Here is a 25,536-nt window from a genome sequence, read left to right as displayed (position 1 = left end):
GGTACTTAACTCCCAGGTGGTCAAGCATCTAAGGGCACGCCCTTGTCTTGGCTCACATCTGATGTGGTCAGAGATGTGATGACATGAAAGAGGCAAGTTCACACCTGTGACCAGGAAGGAGTGTTTCCTGTGATCAAAAGGACAGTTCCAGAATGGGAGTGTATTTGCAGAAGCTGTCTGGTTATGGAGATCCGAGGCCAATTATTGTAAATAAGCGTTCAGAAACTCAACCAACCATTATCTTCTTTGGGAGCTATGCAGAGGCCTCACCATGGACCAGTAGCTCTACTGTTGCATGCTTCTAACTATAGTGCACGTTCCATGGAGAAAGTGACCCCTATGGACTATATCACTGAAGCTTCCTGCCCTCCGATGGGTTCCACCAATAGGAGGCATCCTATAGCAGGACAAAAAAGAGGTCAGGATCTTTCTCTCCTTCTCCTTCTCCTTCTCTGTTTGGTGCCCCAGTGCTGGCAGGCGTTATTACCTTTATAACCAAATCTCCCGCCAGACCTCCCCTACTCCATGGCTCCAGCCCTTATAGGCTCTGATAAAGGCTTCAGGCTCCTTTATCCATGCTGACACCTTTGTAAAGGATTAAATTAGCTTCAGCTCACTCCGTTTGCTTCTTGCTGTGACCCCAACTGGTACAAAAAGCTTCATCTGCCACTTACTTGCTGACTTGCAAAGCTTCATACCCACCTTGGGCCCTGTTCTTGTGTTCAGGCCCATATATTTATCCAACAAGTAATCATTGAACACTTATTATTTGTTAGATGTTTTAGTAGGTTTGAAATTTATAGCAGTTAACAAGACAGTTTGCCCTCAAAGAGCTTACAGTCTCGTTCAGAATATGTATAAGGAAAGTCATGTACATGTATATATACGTGTATATGTGTAACAACACCACGTTGTTAAAAATGGTGAGTTGTACCTTTGACTGTCTAACTGTGTGCCGGGTATTTCTTCCTGGATATCCCAGTGGATCTGCACACCCAACATTTATAAGCCTGAGCTCACCTCCCCCTTTTAAGCCGACTTCCCATCCTATTTTGCCTCTCGTTGGCAATGACATCAACATGCCATGCACCATTGAACCATTTATCAGAGTTAGAACCCTTGAAGTCACCTTAGAATCCTCCCATTCTCTTTTACTCACCAATTAAATATCCAGTCCTGGAAATTACAGTCCAGAGAGCTCTCACGTAAGTCACGTTCTCCTCGTCCCCAGTGCTCAGATCTCCACAGCATTCCTCTCCCTCATTCGTCCTTCACACTGCCACTGTCCGCCTCTGACAACATATAAATGTTATAATTTTATTCTAGTTTTTTATTTGACCCCATTCACAGATGAGGCTAAAATGTATACCCATTACCCTTGTGCAGCCACTGCAGAAAACAGCATAGACGTTCCTCAAAGGGACTTCCCTGGTGGCGCAGTGGTTAAGAATCCGCCTGCCAATACAGGGGACACGGGTTCGAGCCCTGGTCTGGGAAGATCCCACATGCCGCGGAGCAACTAAGCCCGCGAGCCACAACTACTGAAGCCTGTGCGCCTAGAGCCCGTGCTCCGCAACAAGAGAAGCCACCGCAATGAGAAGCCCGCGCACCACAACGAAGAGCAGCCCCCGCTTGCCACAGCTAGAGAAAGCCCGCGCGCAGCAACGAACACCCAATGCAGCCAAAAATAAATAATAAATAAATTTATAAAAGAAGTTCCTCAAAAACTTTAAAATAAAACTACCATATGATCCAGCAATTCCACATCTGGATATATACCCAAAAGAATTGACAGGAGGAGCTTGAGATATTTTTATACCCATGTTGATAGCAGCATTATTCACAATAGTTAAGATATGGAAGCAAGTGTTCGTCAGCAGGTGACTGGGTAAGCAAATGTGGTACAAACACGAGATGGAATTTTCCTCAGCCTTCAAATGAAGGAAATTCTGACAGTGCTGCAACGTAGATGAAAGACGTGTTAATCGAAGTAAGCCGGTCACAGAGGGGACAGATAATTTATGATTCCACCTACGTGAAGTATTTAGAATAGTCTAAATCACCATTCTAGGAAGTAGAATGGGGGTTGCCAGGGGTTGGATGCAGGGCAGGTGAGGAGTTATTGTTCAGCGGGTTTAGAGTTTCAGTTTTGCAGGATGAAGAGTTCTGGAGATGGGGGTGGTAATGCTTGCACAACATTATGAATGCACTTAATACCACTGAACTATACACTTAAAATAGGTAAGATGTTAAACCTTTCGTTAAGTGTATTTTACCGCAACGAAAAAAGATTGTTTTAAAGAAATGTGTATTCCTTTGTGTATCTTACAAGGTCTCTTATGATCTGGCCCCTACATATCTAACCGGGCTTGTTTCACCCCAGACCCCTGACCGACTACCGCCTGACCTCTAGCGATGCTAAAGTAATTGTGATTCCACAAACACGAGGGTCACGTTCTCTCTGGTCACGGCACTGACAACATTCTATTTTTCTTTCAAGTCTTGCTCAGATCCTGCCATCTCTGTGAAGTCCTTCCTGTCTTCTAGAGGCATCTGTAATCTCCCCTTACATTTACTTCTCCCAGACGCTGCTCTTATTGTAACTGTTGTCCATCTCCTCCTAAGGCTAATTAAGTCCTCACCTGCAGGCACTGTCTTTTCTTCTCTGAATCTGTGACACAGGCATTCAGTAAATATACTTGAGAAACAAATAAATGAACACGTGCTTTATAATTTTCAAATCACATTGGCACCCTTTGTGTCATTCACTCCTCCCCAGGGGTGGCAGCCACTACTAAATAATAAGGAGTTAGCTGGAGCCAATTTGGGTTTTGGGGATTTTTTCCCCCAACTTTATTGAGGAATAATTGACAAATATAATTACATATATTTATTTTTTTAAGTGTACAACGTGATGATTTTATATATATATATCTATCCATTGTGAAATGATTACCAAGATCAAGATAATCAGCACATTCATCACCTCACATAGTTAACTCTTCGTGTGTGTGGATAAGAACCCTTAAGATCTGCTCTCAGCAACTTTCAGTTATACAGTGCCGTATTATTAATGATAGACACCATGCTGCATGTTAGATCCTCAGAGTTCATTCTTCTCATAACTGAAAGTTTGTACCCTTTGACCTACATCTCCCCATATACCCCCTCCCCCCAATCCCCTGACAATCACCATCCTATCCTCTGTGTCTGTGAAATTGGCTTTTTTAGATTCCACATATAAGTGATATGATATTTGTCTTTTTGTCTCTTATTCCACTTAGAATAATGCCCTCAAGGTCCATTCATATTGTTTCTAATGGGAGGATCATCTTTTTTAAGGCTGAATAATATTCCATTGTGTGTATATGTGTGTGTGTATCACCTTTTCCAAAAGAAGACATACAGATGACCAAAGGTACATGAAAAGGTGCTCAACATCACTAATCACCAAAGAAATGCAAATCAAAATGATAAGGAGATATCACCTCACACCTGATGAGATGGCTATTCTCAAAAAGACAAGAGATAACATGTTGGTGAGGATGTACAGAAAAGGGAATATATATATATATATATATATATATATATATATATATATATGTATGTATATATATCACATTTTCTTTATCCATTCATCCATTGAAGGACATTTAGGTTGTTTTCATATCTGGGCTATTGTGGATAATGCTGCTGTGAACATGGGTGTAAAAACACCTCTTCAAAATCCTTCTTTCAATTCTTTTGGGAATATACCCAGATGTGGAATTGCTAGATCATATGGTAACTCTGTGCTTAATCTTTTTTGAAGAACTGCCATACTGTTTTCTGTAATGGCTGTACCAATTTGTATCCCCATAAACAGTGTAAAAGCATTCCCTTTTCTCTACAGCCTCACCAACATTTATTATCTCTTGTCTTTTGGATAATAGCCATCCTAACAGGTGTGAGGTGAGATCTGCTTGAGGTTTTGATTTGCATTTTCTGATGATTAGTGATGATAAGCACCTTTTCATGTACCTTTGGCCATCTGTATGTCTTCTTTGGAAAAATGACTATTTAGGTCCTTTACCCATTTTTAAAATGGATTATTTGCTTTTTTCTATTCGGTTGTATGAGTTCTTCATATATTTGGGATATTAATCCTTTATCAGATATATGTTTTGCAAATATCTTTCCCCATTTGATAAGGTTGCCTTTTCAATGTATTAATTTTTTTCCTTTGCTGTGCACATGCTCTTTGGTTTGATATAGTCCCTCTTATTTTAGCTTTAGTTGCCCGTGGTTTTGTGTCTTATTCAAGAAATAATTGCTGGGAGGGAGATGCAAGAGGGAAGAGCTATGGGAACATATGTATATGTACAAGTGATTCACTTTGTTATAAAGCAGAAACTAACACACCATTGTAAAGCAATTATACTCCAATAAAGATGTTAAAAAAAAAAAAAGAAATAATTGCCAAGACCAATGTGAAAGGGCTTTTCTCTATGTTTTCTTCTAGGAGTTTGTGGTTTCAGGTCTCATATTTAAATCTTTAATCCATTTCAAGTTAATTTTTGTTAATGGTGTAAGATAAGGGTCCAGTTTTATTCTTTTTCATGTGGCTATTCTGTTTTCCCAACACCATTTATTGAAGAGACTATCCTTTCCCTATTGTGTGTTTTTAGTATCCTTGTCAAAAATTAGTTGACTCGTGGGACTTCCCTGGTGGTCCAGTGGTTAAGACTCCAAGCTCCCAGTTCAGGGGGCATGGCGGATTCCATCCCTGGTCAGGGAACTAAGATCCTTCATGCAGCTTAGTGGGGAAAAAAAAAAAAAATTAGTTGACCATATATGTGTGGATTTATTTCTGGGCTCTCTATTTTGTTCATTGATCTATTTGTCTGTTTTTATGCCATTGCCACACTGTTTTGATTACTATAGTTGTATAGTATAGCTTGATATCAGGAAGTGTGATGCCTCCTGCTTTGTTCTTTCTCAGGATTTCTTTGACTATTTGAGGTCTTCTGCGGTTCCATTTAAATTTTAGGATTGTTTTTTTCTACTTCTGTAAAAAATGCCATTGGAATTTTACTAGGAATTGCATTGAACTTGTAGATTGCTCTGGTAGTATGAACATTTTCACAATATTAATTCTTCCGTTCCAAGAAGGTGGGATATCTTTCCATTTTTTTGTGTCTTCTTTAATAGCTTTCATCAATGTGTTATAATTCTCAGTGTAGAGGCCTTTCACCTCCTTGGTTAAATTTTTTTTCTAGGTATCTTAATTCCTTTTGATGCTCTTATAAATGGGATTGCTTTTTCTCTTTCTCTTTCAGATAGTTTCTTATTAGTGTATAGAAATGCAACTGGGTTTTGTATGTTGATTTTGTAACCTGAAACTTTGCTGAATTTATCTGGAGCCAATTTGTTAGTAAGTCTCATTCTGGTAGGTTTAGTTTTGTGGCAAAGAACACAGATGTGGAGACTCCACAAGTCTGAAGCCCCCTAACTGTATGATCTCAGTCAAGTTACAAAATCCTGGAACTCATAGATTCTTCATATGTCAAATATAGTGATAATAATAGTAACTATCTCAGAAGCTAATGTAAAAATTTAATGAGGAAATGCAGACTTAGCACAGCAACTAAACTATGGTAAATCTCAGTATTTGTTCACTCTTTCTTTCCTTCACCACCCCACTGCCACTGAAAATGTTCCTTGTAGCAGAGGCCAGAAGACACAGGGGCAAGTCATTGACTCATGCCCATAATGAAATTGCCTTGACTTCTCATATTTTTATACCTATGTGACTATAAGAGTATCAGCAGAATTCCTAACCTGCCCTGAGCAAGAGTCTTACTTCCTTCATTGTGCGTGAATCTCATACATGGGGGGGACGGGGGAAGAGTGGTAGAAAGTGGAGAAGTTGATAGTATAGAAGGGAAGGAGAAAGTGAGTTGCCAGTCTTCTTAATCTGCCTTTTAATAGAAAAGCTTCAGTCAAATAAATACCGTGTTTACCCTCCAGCTAAATGGCATCTCTCTGCAATTCCCACTGTCAGAATAGGTAAATGTGAGTAGCTGGCAGAGCCCCAGATTGGTCCACTGAATTCAGATTGCACAGGCCTTCGTGCTCTCTTTTATTTTGCTCACATCTTTTTCCCATTGTCAACATTTATTGTAGCTACGTTTAGCACCTCTAGCAATTCTAGGAAAAGCATTTAATTTCTCTTTGTTGAAGAAGCAAAACACAATATGAAAAATTAAGCCATTTTTTTCTTGAAAATTTGTTTTAGGATAGTATGCAATTAGAAACTTTATTACCACCGTTTTTGTAGATTCTCATCAAACATACGTTAAGACTTTGCTTGAACTTTTAGAGCAACTTTTCATTTATCTTTGTCAATATGATGTCTCCATTACACTTAATGGAGCCACTTAATGAGCTCTGAGAAGGTAGAGTGGAGGAAGTGATAGTAACGCTTGACATACTTCTGGTTTAGCTGATGAGTTTCCATTAAACATGCTATTCAAGTGAGAAGGGGTGATTCAAAGGACCAGTAATGGGCCACAAAGCTTTTCACCTACGTGCCAGTGGGTGCAGCATCTCTGTTAGAAAGGTCTGACTGTATGACAAGTTTCCAGTAATGCAAAGATATAATTCCAGTAGCGTTCCCTGTAGGACAGCCCATTCTCCAAATGGCACTTAGAGGAAAGAGCACTAGATTAGGAGTTATAAAACCTGAATTCTAGGGAATTCCCTGGCGGTCCAGTGGTTAGGACTCCACACTTCCACTGCAGGGGGCACGGGTTCAATCCCTGGTCGGGGAGCTAAGATCCTGCAAGCCGGGGCACAGCACCCGGCAAAAACACCTGGATTCTAGTCTCAGCAATCACTACTTTATTTCTGTCTCTCTTAACTTCCCAGGGGCCTCAATTTCTGCATTCGTCAAAAGAGCATATATTAAAGCCCTATTAGTGTCACAGAAGCCCTATTAACTTCACAAAAGTGAGGTGCTTTAAAAGTGCTGTGGAAAGTATTAATTGCTATACAGATTGTAATCCTGTAATCCCAGAGTAAGGTGACTCTGTTCTGCACCGCTAGTCCCTGAGGTCTTTGAGCTCCAGGGCTGTCTCACACGTTGTATCAGCCAGGGTTCCTAAATGCAGACGCCGGGCCCACAGTAGCTTATACAAAGAGAGTTGAATATGGAGTATACATGACTTACGAAGTTTTGGGGAGGGCTGAAGAAACAGACTCCAGGCTGAGGTTCCGGGAATAACTCCTAATACACTGCCCACATGAGCCACCAAGGTGACTGCTGCCTCTTATGCAAACCGGGGGACACTGGAGCACATCTGTGCACACGTCACCTTGGCCATATTCACACCCTCGACACCGATGCCTCATGTTCCGCTTCTCTCCTCACTGGGGTGCTTTTTCAAGTCAGAGTCCTGAGTGATTGTATCTAATTGATGGAAAATAAATCAAAACCCTCTCAGGAAAGTCTGGGAAATGTAGTTTTTAGTTCTTAGCATTTTAAGGGGGTTGGGGTGGGTACTGCCACAGACGAGAGTCAGATTCTACCATATGTGCTTGTAAAATTCCTGGCACATCAATAGACATTCTTGGACTGAATTCAGTATAATTAAAGAAAACATTATAAAAGCAATCAGGCAACAAATAGTAATTGGATATCTACTATGTGCAAAAGACATTCTACCCAAATGAGAAAATCTGAATTACTAGAACAGCAGTCCAGTACAGAACTGCTTGTACTTTCGCAAGCACTCCGTACTGCTTTGTATTTCTAAGCTTTTGAATAAGCTCTTCTCTCTGCCTGGAGCAAGCTCTCCCTCTCCTCCATCCAGCTAAGTCCAGGGCTAAATATCTTTGGTCCTTTAAGGCCTTAACCAAGCTTCACTTCTTTGGGAAATCTTCTATATTAGTTAGGATACTTTTGACTGAATGTAATGGAATAACTGAAAGTGGCTTAAATAAGAAGGATTTATTATCTCATTATAACAGCAACAAGAAAAGATAGATAGAGACAGAAGATTCCAAGTTTGTAATTTAGCAGCACGGTGATGTCGGCAAGGACCCAACAGCTTTCCTTATTTCTGCTCTTCAGTCCTCAGCATATTACAGCCCATTCTGAGGCTGTCCTTTCATGATCATAACATGAATGACACAGCTCAGATGTCACGTTGTGCTCAAAGCCAGAAAAGAAGTTTCTCCTTGCATGGCTCCTTCTATCAGGAGAAAAAGCTGTCCCGAGTCCCATCTGTAGCATTACTTTTACATCTTCCTTCCCAGGGGGTGTGTCACATGCCTTCACGTAAACCGGTCATTGAAAATGAGCATAGGAGTGCAGATTGCCAGTGACTGAGTTAGACTTGAGAACATTCACTTCCTGGTCCCACTGGGGAGGGGGAGAGGGCATCATCAAATCAGGGCTCTTGCAGCAAAGGAAGAAGGAGAGAAGCAGGTCACCCAGAGCATCAGCTACACCTTCCCACCCACAGCCATCACCCTGTCCCGAGCTGTGTGAGGTGCCCCGCCTCAGTGCTCTCATAGCAACCCGTAATTAGTGTAGCTGCAGCGCTTATCACACTGTCAACTCATTTATCAGTCCTGCCTCCTCTGAGCTCCTCCAGGGCAGAGGCTATTTACTATTCATCTCTGTCTCCAGACTTAGCTCAGTGTCCAGCACATAGAATGTATCCAGTAAACACTGAACTCCAATAAGTCGGATTACATAGGTCATAATTCTATCCATGTAAACTGATACTAGCCATTCAAAAGAATTATTATTTTATTACCTAACTAGATCACATTTAGACAGATCATCTGAAATATTTTTGCACAATTAAATGTAGCTATTTCAAAATGCCAGTAAAGCAACTGGTAAGATGCACATAAATAAGCAAACCAAGAACTATCTTGCTTATCTTGTTCCTGTAAAGTAGCGAATCTTTGTAGTTAATCATTTTATGTTCAGTCCTTTCATTTATATCATGTCTAGATAAACAAAAACATAAGTTTGGTAATTTAACGACATGAAATCAATTTTGAATGAAGTTCAAAAACATGTAAACAGTCACACTAAATTTGCGTGCTAATATGTGTGGCAATCTGAAAGGGAGTACAAACATTTTATGGTCATTTATTCAACACATACTGGTCTCACACAGCCAAAATGAAGAAGCAGGGACTGGACTTATCCTCCACCTGAAACAGCCAATAAACAAATATATATGAGGGACCTCCCTGGTGACAGTGGTTAAGAATCCACCTGCCAATGCCGGGGACACGGGTTCGAGCCCTGGTCCAGGAAGATCTCACATGCCGCGGAGCAACTAAGCCTGTGTGCCACAACTACTGAGCCTGCTCTCTAGAGCCCGCGAGCCACAATTACTGAGCCCATGTGCCACAACTACTGAAGCCCGCACACCCTAGAGCCCACGAGCCACAGCTACCGAGCCTGCGTGCTGCAAATACTGAAGCCCACATTCCCTAGAGCCCACACACCTAGAGCCCGTGCTCTGCAACAAGAGAAGCCACCACAATGAGAAGCCCGCGCACTGCAGCAAAGAGTAGTCTCCGCGTGCCACAACCAGAGAAAGCCCATGCACAGCACTGAAGACCCAACGCAGCCAAAATAAAAAATAGAAAAAACCAAGTATATATGAAATAACAGTTCATAACACACTAGGCAGGCAACAAAGAACTGTGATCCCTGAGAAACAAACCAAAGAATTCAGCCCTACAATTGTCCCAGCTTACTGCCTTGAGAGACTTTCCAGGCAGTGGTGCAGCATGGGGGCTGAGGGGGAACCCAGAGGACTTGCTGGATTGAGATAGGCTGAGAGTTCCAGGTGACCAAGGCAGCTAGTGTTCGTAGAACAATACTGAAGAGAAGAATGCTGCACAGTGAGAGGTCAGTAGAGGGTCCCACTTAGATATTCAGCTGAGTCCAGCTCAGAACATGCAAAAAAGAAAACTCTTGGGCTGAGAAAAGAACCATCCAAAAGATCAGAGGTAATGATGTCTAGCACTTGCCGTGGGCCAGGAATAATGCCTGTTCCCACCAGCCAGACTGGACAACCTCATAATCCGTGGGACTTTGAGTAGAGTACCTAGAAGGGTCTCACTTCAGAAGTGGGGGAAAATTATTCCTAGGCTGAGCACAGCTCGAATTCTGCCTGACAGACATTAAAATCAAGACCTGAAAGGATCCACCTGTTTCCAAGTAATTTAACTGTGTCCCAGGAAAAAACCTCAAGAATATAAGAATAGAAGAAAACCATCACCTAAAAGGTAAAATTTGCGATGTCATCCATCTAATCAAAACTTACCTACAGATTCAAGGCAATTCCTATCAAAATTCCAATGGCTTTTTTTCCCCACAGAAATAAACAATCCTAAAATGTGTATGGAACCAGAAAAGACCCCAATAAAGCAATCTTGAGAAAAAGAACAAATCTGGAAGCATCGTGCTCTCTGGTTTCAAGCTATATTATAAAGCTGTAGTAATAAAACAGTATGGTATTGGCATAAAAACAGACACACAGACTAATGAAACAGAATAGAGAGCCTAGAAATAAACCCACGCATATATGGTCAATTAATTTACAACAAAGGAGCCAAGACTATACATGGGGAGATCTTACACTAGACACAAAGATCAACTAGACACAAACCCCCTATCTTACACTAGACACAAAGATCAACTCAAAATGGATTAAAACTTGAATGAAAGACCTGAACCCATAAAACTCCTAGAAGAAAACATAGGGGTAAGCTCCTAGACATCTGTTTTGGCAACGATTTTTTGGATTTGACATCAAAAGCAAAGACAACAAAAGTAAAAATAAAGTGAGACCACATCAAACCAAAAAGCTTCTAGACAGCAAAGGAAACTATCAACAAAATGAAAAGACAACCTAAAGAATGGGAAAAAATATTTGCAAATCATACATTTAATAAAGTGTTAATATCCAAAATATATACAGAACTCATACAATGCATTAGAAAAAAATAATCCAATTTAAAAATGGGCAGAGGAGCTGAATAGACATTTTTCCAAGACATACAGATGGCTGACAGACACATGAAAAGATGCTCAACATCACTCATCATCAGAGAAATGCAAATCAAAACTACAATGAGATATCACCTCACACCTGCCAGAATAGCTATTACCAAAGGGACAACAAATAACAAGTGTTGGCAAGGATGTGGAGAAAAGGGAACCCATGTGCACCATTGGTGGGAATGTAAACTGGCGCAACAAACATGGAAAGCAGTACAGAGGTTCCTCAAAAAATTAAAAATAGAACTACTATATGATCCAGTAATTCCATTTCTGGATATTTATCTGAAGAAAACAAAAACGTTATCTCAAAAAGATATATGCACCCCTGTGTTTGTTGCCACATTATTTACAATAGCCAAGACATGAAAACAACCTGAGTGTTCATCAACAGATGAATGGATAAAGAAAATGTGGTGTGTATATACTGTGAAATATTTTTCAGGCATAAAAAAGAAGGAATTCCTGCTATCTCTGACAATATGGGTGGACCTCAAAGGCATTATGTTAAGTGAAAAAATCAGACAAAGAAAGACAAATACTGTATGATCTCATTTATATGTGGTATCTAAACTTAAAAAAAAAAAAGAACTCATAGTAGCCAGAGGAGAGAGGTGCAGTGGGGTAAAGTGTAATGGGAGAAGTCGGTCAAAAGGCACAAATTTTCAGTTCTAAGTAAGTTTGGGGATGTAATGTATAGCATGGTGACTATAGTTACCAATACTGTACTGAATATTTGAAAGTTGCTAAGAGAATAAATCTTAAAAGTTCTCATCAGAAGAAATAAAAATTATAGCTATGTGAGGTGATTGATAGTAACTAAAATTGTTGTGGTAATCCTTTTGCGATATATACATATATCAAATCATGTTGTACACCTTGGACTAATACAATATCATACATCATTATATTTCAATAAACCTGGAGAGAAACAAAAGAAATGATGCAAGCAAGAATTCTGTAGATCAAATGATTTAAAATACTGAAAGAAAAAATTGTAACTCTATTTCTTTCAGTTCTATTTTCTTTCAAAAATGAAATCAAAATAAAGACATTTCAGATATACAGAAGGTGAAGTAAGCATCGCCGGCAGGCTCACACTGTAAGAAATATTAAAGGAAATCCTTTAGGCAGAATGAAAAGAATACCAGATGGAAATCTGGATCTACGCAGAGGATTGATGAGCATAGAAAACATGCAAGATTTTTCTATTATTTAAATCTCTTTTCAGAATAATTATTTAAACAAAAATATTAGAAATGGAATATGGAAATATTTATAACATATGGAAAAGTAGAATGTATGATAAAATAGCACAAGAGTTGGGAGGGGAGAAATGAAAGTACACTACTGCAAGGTTGTTATGCTGTATGTAGGGTAACCAACTGTTGAAGTTTACCTGGGCCAGAGGAGTTTCCTATGACACCAGACTTTCAGTGCTACACTAAGACAGTTCCAGGAAAACTGAGATCGTTAATCTCCCCCTTACATCAGGTGGCGTAATATCACAGAAGGGTAGACTGCCAGAGCCAGACTGCCTTTGGTCTATCCACTTGACCTCTCTGTGCCTTGATTTATTGATCTCTAGTATCAGGAACAATAATGCCTTCTTACCATTGTTGCTTCAAGAATTTAATTCCATGATGCATGTAAAGTGTTTGGCACATACAAGGGATCAGTAAATATTAGCTACTACCATGACCTAATTTGCTTTGGAAAAAGGTCGAAGTTATATGGCAGAGAATGAACAGGAGCAAACGTGGGCGGTAACCAGAGAGACAGTTCAGTAGGCTAGTACAGTAAATAAACCAGAGATGAGAACCAGAGCTAGGACAGTGACATTGGTGTGGAGGTGGACGAAAGGGCTCAAGAGAAAGCAGCATCCACAGTGTTCAGTGGTCCCTTCTTTCAGTAAGTATTCATTGAGCCCTTCTCTGCTGTTGGTGAGAATGTAAAAGGGTATAGCCGTTGTGCAAAGTAGCATGACATTTCTTTAAAAAATTAAAAATAGAGCTATCCTATGATCCAGCAATTCCACCTCTGGGTACATACTCAGAAGAATTGAAAGCAGAGCCTCAAAAAGATATTTATACATCCGTGTTCATTGCAGAATTTTTCTTAATAGCTAAAACGTGGAAGCAACCCAAGTGTCCATGGACGAATGAAATGGATAAGCAAAATGTGGTATATACGTATAATAACAATGAAATGTTACTCAGCCTTAAAAAGAAGTTCTGACATGTGCTACGACATGAATAAGCACCATGGACATTGTGCTCGTGAAATACGCCAGTCACAAAAAGGCAAACACTGTGTTCCAGTTTCTCGACGTCCTCACTGACGCTTACTTTCTGCTTTTTGCTTGTAGCTATCCTAAGTGGTGTGAGGTAGTAATGTATTTTTATTATCAGGATTATTTGGCCTGTTTTGAATAATTGGATAGCCTAAATTACTTTTGTTTCTATTGGTTATTTTTGAGTTTGTTTACGAAAATTTTTTATTGTTGTTAGCAAATAATAGATAAAACATATTGCTGTAATTTCCTGAATATTGATCCGTAGTGTTTCTGACACCAAATGATCAGTCACCTTGCACTGATGACAATATCACATGTGCTTCCTAACCTTGAAATTTGCTTTTAAAGTCAGAAAAAGTGAGTGGCCTTTTTTTGTTTGTTTTTGTTTAATGACTATATTTGATTACGTTAAAAATTACTGTTAGACTTCTTTGTTTCTAGCTGTGATAATGGATATTGTGATTATGTTTTAAAAAGAGTTCTTACTTATTGTGGTAAACATTTCACAACATATGTCAAGTCCTTAAGCTGTACACCTTAAATTCATACAGTGCTGGAGGTCAATTATATCTCAATAAAACTGAAAGAATAAAGGCAAAACAAAATATTACAAATAAAAAAAGTATAGTCATCGAGCACCTTCTGTGCTTCAGGCACTATGCCAAGGCAGTGAGGACACATGTCCAGAACAGGAGGAGACTTTTGTCTGTACCAAATATTAGTTAGTTTATAAACTCAGCCATTGAGTAACTTTTCTCCTCCATGTGTTAATTTTTTAAAAAAACATAGAAAGAAACAACATTTAGAGTCAAAATATGAAAACATTTTTAAGCCCAGGCAGAAAGACCCATATGAACCATTGTCTTAGCAATTTTTCTTATATGCTAAAATTATTGTACATTTTTATTATTTATAAAAGCATATGATAGCAATATTTGATATTGCTTGTGAAGATTTTTTTTTTCAACATCAGGAGAAACTCATTAAAGATGGGAGATTTTGTTTGATACAAATCAGCTTATTTACGAAACTGAAACAGACGAACAGACATAGAAAACAAACTTACGGTTATCAAAGGGGAAAGGGGACAGGGAGAGATAAAATTAGGAGTATAGGATTAACAGATACACACTACTATATATAAAACGGATAAACAACAGGGACCTACTGTATAGCACAGGGAACTATAGTCAATATCTTTTAATAACCTATGATGGAAAAGAATCCGAAAAAGAATACATATATATATACATATCTGAATACATATCTGAATCACTTTGCTGTTTACCTGAAACTAACACAATATTGTAAATCAACTATACTGCAATTCTTTAAAAAGGTGGGAGATTTTTTATTCATAGCTTTTAAACTATGTTGTTAAATTTTAGGAAATATGCACTGTGGTCCTTTCCTATTGCTCTAACGTTTCAGAGAATTTGTGTAAAGGCTCCATGAACGCAAATTTGGCTCACAGAGCTCTTCCTGGCTGAATTAAGGTTAAGATTAATAACCCTCCTGTGTATAACATCGCCACTGGCATTTTGACAAATGGCTGATGATTCAAGAAACATAAAGATGAGTCCTGTGTTGTAAAAAAAAGGATCAGATTTTGTGTGTTTTTTTAGCCTGTGTTGGGTTTTTGTTTTTTATATTTTTTTAAAGTCCAAAAGGTCTACTTATTTTTAAATTCTTACTGTTCTAATACATCTTTTTTTTTTTTTTTGGTTTGTTTCTTACAGGTAACATTTTAAAACTTAATAGACAACTAAAATTGCTTACTATTGTCAAATAATGCTGAAGGAGTGCTCACAAACTTTTTCAAGTCTTGAGGGGAATAAACGTTATCTGAAGTATTATGGAGAAAACTGCTGGTCCTTTGCAGCAAAAGGGGAAGGAAGTGGAAAGGAAGGCACAGAGCGGTGCTTTATTTTTAAAAGTACACCATTTAGATTTAAAAGTATGCACACAAAGTATTTCATTTCCTATCACGTTTTCTACCTTTAAGCTGCGATGACCTTAATTCATATATGGACATGCTAGACAACCAGATCTTCACAGGAAGGAAGGAACTATAAGATCAGGTCTTAGATTGAGCATAATGACAGTTCAGTCGTCATATTCATGCTTATTGAGTATCCATCTCTCTAAATCATTGGGTTTTCTGCTATAAGGAACAGAGATAAGAGCAGCTTCTTTCTGCTCTCAAGAAGCTCCCTGTCTCCCTGGGAAACAGAGCCCACCACCTCTAGAGGTCATTGGCAGGCAAGCGGCACCCTGAAGTCTTCACACAGAAGAGGGAGTCATTGCAGGATGTTTAAAAAGAATTTAGGTGAAATGTCTTACTTTATTACGAGTCAGGAAAAGGACCTGTTATGGTTAATCTAAGAACAGAGATCCTTGTAGCTCTCTTTGGGGATCATTATTGGTATTCCATGTAGCACTAACAGGTTTGTCGACTGTTTTGCAATGCCAAATTCTGACACACATAAAACAAATTATTTCACTCAGAAAAATGTGGGACAGTTTCTTTCTTTAGAGCTGTAGGTATTGTGAAACTAGAAGTCAGGACCACTTAATTTACTCCATTTTCAGTAAATGCACCCCAAAAAACAGTAGCCTCTCCCATTTCTTCAGTCTCCCAATTCTCTTCACCAGCCAAGAACCACTTCCCACGGCTTACAGATGAGGAGTCATAGCAAAGATGCTCCTCCAGGAAGGAAAGCAGCCTCTTTCCTTGAACTGCAGAACCCAAGCCTGTGAAACCGCATCCTCACTGCCAGCATGCAAAGGCTCTGCCCCTTCCTCTGTCTGCTGTGCAGAGCATGGACCATGGCATCATAAACAATGTTTGTGTCCCCCCAGATTCACATGTTGAAATCCTAATCCTCTCTGTGATGGTATGGGGTGGGGGAAGCTTTGGGAGGTAAATAGGTCTTGTGAATGGAGCCCTCGTGAATGGGATTAGTGCCATTCTAAGAAGAGTCAGGAGAGCTCTCTTCCCCTCTCTGCTCGCTGCCATGTGAGGGTACAAGAAGACAACACCCACCTGCAAACCAGGAAGCGGGCCCTCACCGGACACGTACTCTTCCAGCATCTTGATCTCGGACTTTGCAGCCTTCAGAACTGTGAGAAATACATGTCTGTTGTTTAAGGTCTCCCAGTCTATGGTAGTCAGCCCGAGCTGACAACAGGGGCAAAATCTTCTCCACTTCATTCTCCTCATAAAAGAATTCAGTTTGAAGTCTTGCAATGCATGTAGATCTATCAAGCCTGATCTTCTAAAATCTTAGAACCAAAAATTATTTTCCTAGGGTACATAATTTAGAGATGTGGGAGAAGCAAGAGGCAGGAAGACATGAAAAGCTCAATTTGTCCTGAGACTTTTAATATATCTTTCTTTAGCACTCAAAACCAGCTTTAATTCTTTAAGAATTTTTAATCCTTTTTTTTCCTACTGAACATATTCAAAGCTCTAAGCCAAAAAAGACCTTTAGAATTCATAAGGTCTAAGATTAGGCCAACATATTGAAAACACATCAATGCATCAAACGTCTATGAAGAATTAGCCCACATTCTATGTTAGTTTAGTGCCATCAAGTGGACTAGTTGAAGAAGTATCATTTCTGAATGTTTTCATTACAATATGACTTGTAGACACTTCATCCCCCTCTTATGCCTGGAGGCATTCACTGAAAATGGAGTAAATTAAGGAAAATCTTCACTTTTAGTTTCACATTACATATGGTTGTAATAAGAGAACTTGGCTCACATTTTCTGCAAAATTTGATAAAACAGATTGTCATTGTCAACAAATTTTGTGAGGACTCTTTCTGTCTACAGCACTTATGGTAAAAAAGTATATGACTATCAAAAGTTCAGAAAAATCTAAATACTCATGATCCTAAAAATTAAGTACTTAAACACACTGCGTCATGTATTAAATATTTTTGTGGCACTAGGAAAGTGTCATTTGCCCAGAAGACGGCTGCATGGATACCATATTCTTTCTTTTTTAAATAAATAAATGTATAATTTAACAAGTTATGTAACCACTACCTACGTTATGAAATAGAACATTCTCTGGACCCCCAAAGGCCCCAGGTTGCCCCTTTCCTTTTGTTTATAATTTAGCTTCAAACTGAGTAGCCCTAAATGAAATATTTTAGTTTTTGCCTGAATAAAATCACAAGGCATGCGGTGTGTGTGTAAGCGACTGGCTTCTTCCCCTGAACCACAGATTGTTAAGACTGATCTACATTGAAGGGTACATAGTGAGCTCACTTGTATTGTTATATAATATTCCATTGCATGAGTTATTTAACCATTCTGTTTTCAGTGGACATCTGGGTGCTTCCAATTTGAGGATATTATGAATAATTCTGCTTTGAACGTGTTCATACATGTGTTTTGGTGCCTCTCAGCATAAAATTCTGAAGTTGTGTGGGAGGGTATAAACATGAGTAGAATTGCTCGGTAATTCTAAAGTAAGATTTTTCCCTTTTTTCAGTGGGTTGTCTTTTTCATGCTGGTTTTTGGAGCGCTTTACATATTCTGGGCATGATCTTTGTCATTTATATATGAGTAGATTTCTTCTTCTACTTTGACTTGCCTTTTTACTCTCCTTCTAAATTGTCTTGATAAGTAAACATTCTTAACTTTATTATAGTCTCTTTTAATGATTTGTGTTTCATATTTTGTTTATAAAATTCCAAAGTAATGTCTTATCACCAGTTATGTTTGCCTTGAGCCCTTGGTTAGGTGGATGTCGGCTGGGTTTTCCGCTGTAGTTACTCTCTTTCTCGCTGAAATGGGTAATATCTTTGGCGGAGATAATCTGAGACTAGGCCTATTTCTCCTCAAACTTTTGCCCGTCAATTTAGCATCCAGCAGTGGTCTTGTCCGTAATATTTGTTACTATGGTGTTTGCCTAATGTGATTCTCTATTTCCCACTTTTCTTTTAAACTTATTAGTTGGAATTCTACTGTGAGGAAGAACTGTTTCTTCTCCTTGATTGATTGATGATTGATTGATTGCTCGATTGATTGATTCAATTCTTTATTTATATCAAGAATCACTTTTGCTGTATTCTGTTTGTTAGAAGTGAGTTACCAGAACCAGCCCTCAAAAGGGGAGATTACACAATGGCATAAATACCAAGAGGTAAGGTCAGCAGAACCATCTTAAAGTTGCCAAACATGCCAGATATCCCTAAATAAGGCGCCCATCTTATTTAAAATTATACTTAATGCCATCTGAAGTGATAATTTTAAAAATACCTATATTAGTTAATACCAGGTACAGTCCTACAATCGGGGATCTTTTTTTATAATTGAGGCGCCATCTAAATTATCTTTTTTCCAAATAACAATCAACTGCGCACAAGTAAGTCGGTGATAGCAGTCATTTTTAGTCTAGCACAGGAGTTGAGTCAGACATAAGTGGGTTAAAATCCGTGTTCTGCCCCTCACTGGTTGTGCGGTCAGGTACAAACTAGTTAACTTTTCTTTACCTCAGTTGTTCATAAGTCAAATGGGAATATTATTAGGATCTTCCCCTAGGGTTGTTACATTGGTCATTTGTCTTTTGGGGTATGCCCAATATCTAACCTATTCCTATTTGAAGGAATCCTATTGTTTGTAGTTCTGTATTTATCCTAGAGAATTATCACTACTAGAGTCTCAAAGAATTTTTTTCTTGCCCCATTTTAAAACTGTTGTAACTTATTCAGATATTCAGCTTCCTTATTATGTGTTTGTTTTCAGGGATCAGCTTTATGTCCCCGACACTTGGAAAAAGCCCTGGTTTATACTTGGAAAAAGCCCTGGTTTATAATTGGTGGTACTTACATTTTTGTTAAATAAGTGAATGGATGGAATGAAACAGAAAGCATAGGTTCACTTCAGTGTCAGTGTCAGGAGCAACTTTTCAGTTGAAAACCAAACTAACACATTTAACTACCCATTTCAACAAACCACAAATACATGTAGAATAGAATTTTGTACCATATAACAATTGCAACTGTTAAACCATGGCATCTTCTCTTGCCTTTTCCCATTCCAGCCAGAGCATGAATGCAGAGCCTCTGGTTAATTTCCCACAGCAGAGCTGAGACCAGACTGAAACATGCATTCAGTGTTAAAGTCCTGAGGAAATTACAGCTCTGAGTGAGACTTACATTGACCTTTTCGATGTGGTCACTCTGCTCCTGGAGCCAGCAGGCACAAGAGGTTGGGTACTTGAGGTCTCTAGCATGACTGCCTTCTTGCCTTTGTACGTGTGCCTCTTTGCTTAGGACACAGCTTCTTCCATGAGGAAGAAGCCATTGTTTCTACACCAAACAAGAATATCCTCAATGACATAGAGAGGCCCCAGAGTCCAAGCCTGAGAGAGATTCTCAAAGAAGCGAATGTGTCTTACCCCAGTTTACAGTCAGCCTACAAGGCCTCACTTCCTGGCCAGGATATTCTAATTCCAAAGATGGCTCACAATAGGAATTTCATCTCTCCTCAAGGGATACCCAGTATGATCACAGCAGTGGGATCTTATTTTGTGGATTCGATAGGACAGTTTTCTCATTATTACAATAAGAGCCAACAATTACTTAGCAGTGCCAAGACTTTATATGTAGCAATTACCTTTACTCTTCACACCAACCTAGTGAAGTCAGTAGTATTCCACCCTACTCTCAGATGAGAAAACGGGTACGCTTAACTGCCTTTCCCCAAATTATACACGTAGTAAGTAGCATAAATCCGTATTTGATGCTAAAGCCTAACTTACTGTCCAACATTAGTGCAAGGAGTATACCCATAAATTAGCCAGGCCTATGAGATGATCAGAAAGGAATCCTTTCATTCCCCCGAGGTATTAGGGAAAACGCCTAGGTTTTGGAGATGGACACACCTGGTTCAAGCCTAACTGTAACTTACCGAGTGTGTGTTTATGTTAAACAAGATATATAAACTCTCGGAGCCTAAGGTTCCTGCTTTATCAGCTGACTGTGTGGATTAAAAGAGAAGGTACATGCAAAGTACCAAGTAGTGCTGGGTCCACAGTAGGTATTTAATAAATGCTACCCATAATGTTACTGGATTACTTCCTGATTTCTGTACTCACTGGGCCCACCTGCATTTCTACCCATTTGAAAAGTTCACATTTAATATACATACAGAGAAATGTGTAAAATAATTTTAAACCCATAAACATATATTTCAAACTGTGACACTAAATCATATTCTTACAGATCAGGTGACCTTATAAATTATCGTATAAACTGAGGTACCTAAGAGCAAAAGGAAGCACTACTACACTGATATGATAAAAAACACTTTCAGTTACAGACTATAAATAGTTTCCCATGTTTGGAATAGGGAACAGAAAGGAAAAAAATTGATGACATGTGGGGGGGATGACTTTAGGTAACTATATCCTTACTCTGGCATAATATATCTAAAATATATATGAATGAAACAGCATTTGAGAGATTTGTAAATAAGTCTGTTATATAAATATCTATACTTCTCCCACATACCACAGCTACCTTACGTTTCTATTTACAGTATATGAATGCACAGTGTTTTCTGTGCTCTTTTGAATATCCTTTATGGATTTAATGACTTTTTTTTGTTGTAATAACCTATAATGGAGAATAATCTAAAAAGAATATATATATGCATAACAATCACTTTGCTGTATACCTGAAACTAACACAACATTGTAAATGAACTATGTTTCAATAAAAATTTTTTAAAAAGATTTAATGACATTTTGGAATGAACTAGATACATTACTCCCTTCACTATTCAACTAACACTTTCACGTAGAAAAAAGATAAGTGCCCAAACACAGAGAGCAAGGTCTTATCGTTCCAATCTAGGAGTGGCTTTAAACAGTCTAATTGCTACTAAAAAGAAAGTATTCAGATAAACTATTTCAAAGTGAAAGTTGTGTTTTCATAAATATTGTTTAACATTTAATGGGCTTAAAGCTTACTGCCCTACTCAATAAAGTACCCTTTCTTTTTTACCAGGATTTTCTAGCCAGTTAATCTTGAAGGGCACGCTAGGTTATATTATTCAAAATTACATATTCTGCGAGTCTTTTACTGAGATTGTTGTTTTGTTTTCTTTTAAATTTTTTGGCCACACCCCACGGCATGTGGGATCCTAGCTCCCCAGCCAAGGATCAAACCCGCACCCCCTGCGTTGGAAGGCAGAGTCTTAACCACTGGACCTCCAGGGAAGTCCCTGAGATTGTTGCTTTATGAAAGTTTAGATTCTTGCTTAAAATTTCTTTGAGAATTTTTCAAGATAAAATGCTGTAGCCACAATCTCTGGGATTTTGATTGTGTTATAGCAGAAGCAAAATCATTTTTAAATATCTTTCCCAGTACAAAGTTGATAGATAGATAGATAGGTAGGTAGACAGATAGATAGATATTTATGGTAGAAAGCATTGATGTATAGAAAGAGAAAATTTTTAGTATTCATAATCTCACCAACAAGGATAACCGCTTTCAACACTTAGCCTTACATGTTTTTCTATGTATGTAAAAGACTACTGTCTCTCTTGAATGTGCATATATTATTAGTCATTGGCATTAATTTAAACTTTTGGTAGAAGGCAACTTTGGTTTATAGACGCTTAATTCCCGTAATATATAGAAATGTTACTCCTTTCCCTTTTCCACTTTTTTTGTGATATTACTGTTATACATGTTACACCTATTAATGTTGCAATGGAATAATATAATACATTGTCAATTACTTTAGCATCTGTAGTTATTTCCTCAGCCCACCACAGCTCTGTCCCACTCACCTCCTTTATGCTGTTACTGGCAAATATATTACACAAGTGTTGCATTTGTATATGTTACAGGCCCAAGAATGTATTATATGCATATTATTTTATATAATTGCTTTTTGAATCAATTAACAGAAGAAAGGAGGGAAAATATTCATTTTTATTATCTTTTATAGTAATGTAATTACTTTTACCGGTGCTTTTTATTTTGGGGGGTGGATTTAAATTACCATCTGGTGTAACTTGCTTTCAGCCTGAAGAATTTCCTGTTGCATTTTTTGTAAGGCGGGTCTACTAACAACAAATCTCTTACTTTTTTTTTTTTTTTAACTTGTAAAGCCTTTACTTCATCCTCATTTTTTTTTTTTTTTTTTTTTTTTTTTTAGATGTTGGGGGTAGGAGTTTATTAATTAATTTATTTTTGCTGGGTTGGGTCTTCGTTTCTGTGCGAGGGCTTTCTTTAGTTGTGGCAAGCGGGGGGCCACTCTTCATCACGGTGCGCAGGCCTCTCACTATCGCGGCCTTTCTTGCTGCGGAGCACAGGCTCCAGACGCGCAGGCTCAGTAGGTGTGGCTCACGGGCCCAGCCGCTCCGCGGCATGTGGGATCCTCCCGGACCGGGGCACGAACCCGTGTCCCCTGCATCGGCAGGCGGACTCTCAACCACTGCGCCACCAGGGAAGCCCCATCCTCATTTTTGAAACATAGCTTTGCCAGGTATAGAACTGCTGGTTGATATAGTTGTTTTATTTTCATGCAGCACTTTAAATATATTATTCCTTTGTTTTCTGCCCCCAGTGTTTCTGCCGATAAGTCAGTTGTTAATCTTATTGGGACCCTTAGCAACTAATGAGCTATTTTTCTCTTGCTGCTTTCAAGATTTTGCCTTATCTTTGACTTTCAGCATTTTTTACTGTAATGTATCTGTTAGTGGATAGCTTTGCATTTAATCCTACTTGGAGTTTTTTAGCTGGATGTGTAGGTCTTTTGACTTTCAATTAAATTTGAGAAGTTTTCGGCCATTATTTTGTTGAATATTTTCCTCCTTTCTCTCTCTCCTCTCCAATTTTGCATAAATTGGTGCTCTTGATGGCGCTGCACATTTCTCTGATACTGTTTTTATTTTTCTTCATTCTCTCTGTTCCTCAGCTTGAATAATCTCTATCTTCAAGTTCACTTAATTTTTCCTTCTGTCAGTTCAGATATACTCGTGAGCCCCTCTATTGAATACTTCTTAATGAAGAGACTTTTTTGAAAAATATTTTTAGAGTTACAGAAAAACTGAACAAAAAGTACAGTGAGTTCCCATGTATGCTTTCTCCTGTAACACTATTATTTTTTTAATTTAAAATATTTTATTTTAGGAGAGGTCCTCTTAGATTTGTTTCAGTCTTGTTTCCTATAACTTTTCTATTATTGATGAGTCAGTTGCTTATAATTGATGAGTCAATACTGAAGCATTATTATTAACTAAATTTTATAGTATACACTAAGTTTCACTCTTTGTGTTATACCTTCTATGGTTTTTGACAAATGTATCAAGTCATGCATCCATCATTATAGTATCATACAGAATAGCTTCACTATCCTAAAAATTCCTTTTGCTCCACCATTTATTCCCTGCCCCTGTCCTGCTAAACCTGTAGCAACCACTCATCTTTTATCATCTCTAAAGTTTTGTCTTTTGCAGAATATCACATATTTGTAATCATACACTATGTAGTCTTTTCAAATTGGCTTTATTCTCTTTGCAATGCTCATTTAAGATCTTCCATGTCTTTACATGGCTTGATAGCCCATTTCTTTTTATTGCTAAATAATATTTCATTGTATGAAATATCATAGTTTGCTCCACTATTCACCTACTGAAGGACGTCTTGGTTGCATCCAAGTTTTGAATTCTGAACAAAATTATGAATAATTATGAATAAAGCTGCTATAAACATTTGTGTGCAGGTGTTTGTATGGATATAAAATTTCAACTCATTTGGATAAATACTAAGGAGCACAATTTCTGGAGCATATGGCATCTAGTGAATATTTTATTTCAGTTATTTTATTTTCCAACTTCATTTGGTTCTTTGTTATACTTTCTATTTCTTTATTGCTGTTCTCTGTTTGGTGTGTCATTGTCATCATATCTTCCTTTATTTCTTTAATCATGGTGTCCTTTAATTCTTTGTACATGTTTATAAGAGGTATTTTAAAATCTTTGCCTGATAAATCCAACATCTGGTTACTCTCACAGGAAGTTTCTGTTGCCTACTTTTTGGGTCCTGCTTTTCTGTTCCTTTTTATACCTAATAAATTTTTGTTGCAAACTGGATATTATATAACATGACAGCAACTCTTCATACTGGCCACCCCTCTCTGAGGTCTGTTGTTGATATATGCTTGTTTATTTGTTTAGTGATTGGCTGGATTATTTTAGAGAAGTCTGTTTCCCCTCCCAGAGCATAAGCTTCTGATATTTTTCCTCAGGGAGGCACAGAGTTGATTATGTTCACAGTCACTTTGAATAAATGTTGGAGAAACACATACATTTAGTTCATAATACGAGGGCTTCTCCCAGCTGACTTATTCCCTAATTTTCTTTGGCAACCTGGCCAGCCTACAGCTTAGCCTGTATCTGTATCTTGAATCTGCTCCAGTTGTTTTCCATCATAATCTACTCTTTTTGAGGTCACCCCTAGACTTGGCTTTCTCCATACTCTATTGTATATGGAATCAGTTCCTTTAAGAAAAGATTAGAAGCTATCTGTTTTACAGCCTGCTTCTCCATTTCAGATAAAATCCCTAAGTCAGGGCTCTGGAGCTAAGATAAGGGTGGGGACAGTGGTAAGCTTCTCTCTGAGAGACACATTCTCTACAGGAACTGAGCACTAGGTTGGTGGCGGGGGTGGTGGGAGGCTGCTAGAGGTACTTTTAGCTTGACTTTCCAGTCCCCTCTAGCCTTCCTGTTCACATAAAGGTAAAGAAGAGTCTGCAGGGGGACTTCCCTGGGGGCACAGTGATTAAAAATCCACCTGCCAATGCAGGGGACACGGGTTTGATCCCTGGTCCAGGAAGATCCCACATGCTGTGGAGCAACTAAGCCCATGTGCCACAACTACTGAGCCCACGTGCCACAACTACTGAAGCCCACGCACCTAGAGCCCGTGCTCCACAACAAGAGAAGCCACCGCAATGAGAAGCCCACGCACCGCAATGAAGAGTAGCCCCCACCTGCTGCAACTAGAGAAAGCCCGTGCACAGCAACGAAGACCCAATGCAGCCAAAAAAATTATAAATAAATAAATTTAAAAGGGCCTGAAAAATTAAAGAGAAAATCCTTTAAAATAAATAAATAAACTGAGATGAT

This window comes from Phocoena sinus, chromosome 17, assembly GCF_008692025.1.
Source record: "Phocoena sinus isolate mPhoSin1 chromosome 17, mPhoSin1.pri, whole genome shotgun sequence".
Lineage (NCBI taxonomy): Eukaryota > Metazoa > Chordata > Mammalia > Artiodactyla > Phocoenidae > Phocoena > Phocoena sinus.
This window is presented reverse-complemented; position numbering follows the sequence as displayed.